This window comes from Etheostoma cragini, unplaced genomic scaffold, assembly GCF_013103735.1.
Source record: "Etheostoma cragini isolate CJK2018 unplaced genomic scaffold, CSU_Ecrag_1.0 ScbMSFa_1589, whole genome shotgun sequence".
Classification (NCBI taxonomy): domain Eukaryota; kingdom Metazoa; phylum Chordata; class Actinopteri; order Perciformes; family Percidae; genus Etheostoma; species Etheostoma cragini.
This window is the reverse complement of record NW_023265658.1, coordinates 13692-16940: the sequence shown is the minus strand read 5'-3', so window position 1 is coordinate 16940 and position 3249 is coordinate 13692. Positions and strand designations below refer to the sequence as shown.

At 40.4% G+C, this 3249-nt stretch overlaps 1 protein-coding gene across 1 annotated transcript in view; it reads left to right on the top strand.

The window, feature by feature from the left end:
* Positions 1-3173, top strand: part of LOC117940059 (spectrin beta chain, non-erythrocytic 1-like) — a gene marked incomplete at its 5' end in the record, with an annotated part of 6399 nt that extends 3226 nt beyond the window's left edge. Inside the window, one exon of the mRNA XM_034865459.1 lies at positions 1103-3173. The remainder of the gene's footprint in view (positions 1-1102) is intronic.
* Between the last annotated feature and the right edge of the window lie 76 nt (positions 3174-3249).

Sequence of the window (3249 nt, the reverse complement as noted above, 5' to 3'; positions counted from 1 at the left end):
CCCCTCTCATTCCTCCTGCTCTGGCCTTTCCCCCTCTCATTCCTCCTGCTCTGGCGTTCCCCACTCTCATTCCTCCTGCTCTGGCCTTTCCCCCTCTCATTCCTCCTGCTCTGGCCTTTCCCCCTCTCATTCCTCCTAAGTGGTTCTTAATGGTCACAACGTAGCGATGTAAATGAAGCCTGAGGATGTAATAACTATAAAAAAAAGACTAACCGAATAACTGATCTAAACGTAATTAAATTAACATTTATCTGCAAAACATAATGTGCAAAATAACCGTTGTTGTCGCTGTTTTCTGAGATCGTTAGGAGCCGAAATCCTAATTGTGATTCACAGTTGGATTAATAACCCATCGCCCACAGTCCTATCTATGGATATGGATATCCATATCCATATCCATAGATATCTATGGATCTATGGAGGTCTCTCGAGATCTATGGATATGGATCTATGGATATCTTTGGATATCTCTGGGTGTTAAGATATCTATGGATATCTTTACAGAGATCTAGATATCTATGGGTCTATAGATATCTATGGATATAGAGATCTATGGATCTAGAGATCAATGGATCTAGATGTCCAGAGATCTATGGATCTAGATATCTAGAGATCTTTGGATTTAAAAATCGAGAGATGTAGATATCTATGGATCTGGATATCTAGATATCTATGGATCTAGATATCTATAGATCTGTGGACATAGACCTATATTGATTTAGATATCTAGAGATCTATGGATATCTATGGATCTAGAGATCTAAGGATCTAGATATCTAGAGATCTATGGATATTTATGGATCTAGATATCTAGAGATCTATGGATCTAGAGATCTATGGATATCTGTGGATTTAGAGATCTAAGGATCTGGATATCTAGAGATCTATGGATATTCATGGATCTAGATATCTAGAGATCTATGGATCAAGACATCTATGGATTTATGGATCTAAAATCTGTGGATATTGACATCTATGGATATTTATGGGTCTACATCTCTATCTGGGCCGTTCCTCCAGCACCCACAGCATTACCAGTTTCCATGGCAAATCAAATCCCCAAACAGCCTCTCTTTCTTCCCCTTCTGTTCTCTCTTCCTCTTCCTCCTCTTCCTCCTCTTCCTCTCTGAAAGCGTGACTCCAGCATGCCAGCTCCGAGCCAAAACTCTCCACTCTGTGCCTATCAACCGCCGGTCGGCTCAGAGCGTCAGAACAGCCGCAACAACCCGCCTGTGTCCTCGGATTCACCTTTTGTAAGATAAGGAGCAGGAAAAACAGTAAAAACAAGATTGGATTGGAGAATTAAAAACCATATTTAGGGGGGGTGGGGGGGTATGCAAACGCTTCAGGCAACTGCTGTCATGACAACAATAAAAACCAGAGTTTGCCGCTGAACAACAACACGATGTAGAGGAGTTCCCAGATTTTTCCACTTTATTATTATTCCAATTATTTGTGTTTTCTATCTCCCGGCTTTTTTCGTCCACTGCTGCCTTTTGTGGGTTGTGTTTACGCCTCCAATGTCTTGGTTTCTTTCTCTTTTTAGGGGGTTTGTGGGTGGGGGGGGGGTAGTTGTAGTTCCTGTAAGGGTCCAACCTCGGCTTTTGCGAGGCCTTGTCTTTGCAAGATGATGTGTATCCCTCTGTAGTGGGGAAAACTGAGACCGCAGCGGGGTAAACCTCCGAAATTACACCCCTCACGGGTCGGGAATGTGAAGCTGGTGTGTGTGTGTCTGTGTGAAGGTCGAAAAATACACAATCATGTTGTGAAAAATGTAAAAAAAACAATGTATATCCCGACACGTGTTGTACTGTAAAAACCAAATCATAGTACAAAACAAAAGCGCACTAGAACCGCATTTTGTGCACTGAATAATCCAATAATCCCGCTTTTCTCTCGGTTACATGTGTGCAATAAACCTGTGGAAAGGGAATGATTATTCCTTAGGGTCTGTTACGTTCCGGTGCTGTCTAATTCCTGCAGCTTCACACAAAGAAAGAAAGAAAGCTGTAATTCGGGGCGTTACCCTGCGGTGCTTTGAGCTGTGTGTATAACTTGTGTATAACAATCTGTTGTTAAATTAACCTGTTTAATTCCACCTGTATTATTACTAATAAGACCGACCGACCGTAATAAGCTTCGATTGAGCGTAACTTTCTTAACTTAACAAGTCTAAATGAAGGAGCTATCGAGTCTCGATGCGTAACCAAGACCAGGAAGAATGTGTAACTCAAATTTAAAGCATCCTGTAAGGTTTATTTTCTACTCTGGTGACATTTTTAAGAAGCTTTTTTCTTCCTTTAGCTATTTGAACTCTGTTTTGGTCTCCTCCGGTCTGTATTTTCCACGGTTATGTCTATAGTTTAGTATGGAGACGTACGTAGATATACTATAACAACTAAATTGCTTTAAGCGTTGCTGTTTAGTGGACAAGTTGGTTCTATAAAAGCATTTACTGGAAGTGAGTCATGTTGCAGAGTAATGGCCGCTTGCTTGTTGGCTTCAGCGCTCCATTTTTAAACATTTTTTTCTGACTTTTGCTGCCGATGAAGTGAAATGTGTTGAGTTATATTGTTTGGATGCTTTTTAATATGGAAGTTCTTTAATGACAAAATGAACAGAGACAGATTTCCGCTGTAATAAATCTGCGAGTTAAGATTCGAGAGCATGTAGAAACAGATTTTCTAGCATGGTTTTGGCAATTTTTAAGTACCGACTTGTGACTTTTAGTAAGGTTAAGAGACCTAATGTGTGACCCGCCTTCCTGTTGCATGTTATCTTTAAATCAGCATGCTGTAGTTTTTGGTAGCTTGTTACCTTTGCGTGCCAAACCTTGAAGCACTCTTATTTTATTTGACCCAATTTAAAGTATCAAACTATCAATTTCAAAGCCGTTTTTGGGGGAATAAGTGCACTAATCAACGTGTGGCTGTCGCACGATTGGATGAATTTCATAATCAACGAGTTTATCTCTAACTCAACGTAACACACGATTGGAAAAGGACGACTCAACCGAAATGTTTCATACAAAATCTGCCAAAATAGCCAACAAAAAAGGTGTTTCAATCTCAAACTTAACCCCATATTCAAGCTGTTATAACCTGCTTAATTAAAGCTTGAATTTGTTTAATGCTCACTCGCAATTTTGTCATTAATTAACTTCCATACAGGCCCGGGAAAGAGGAAGCAAAGCAAGGAACGAGCCCCAATATGTGAAAGATGGATGTGATTGTTTTTTTCGGGAGGGGG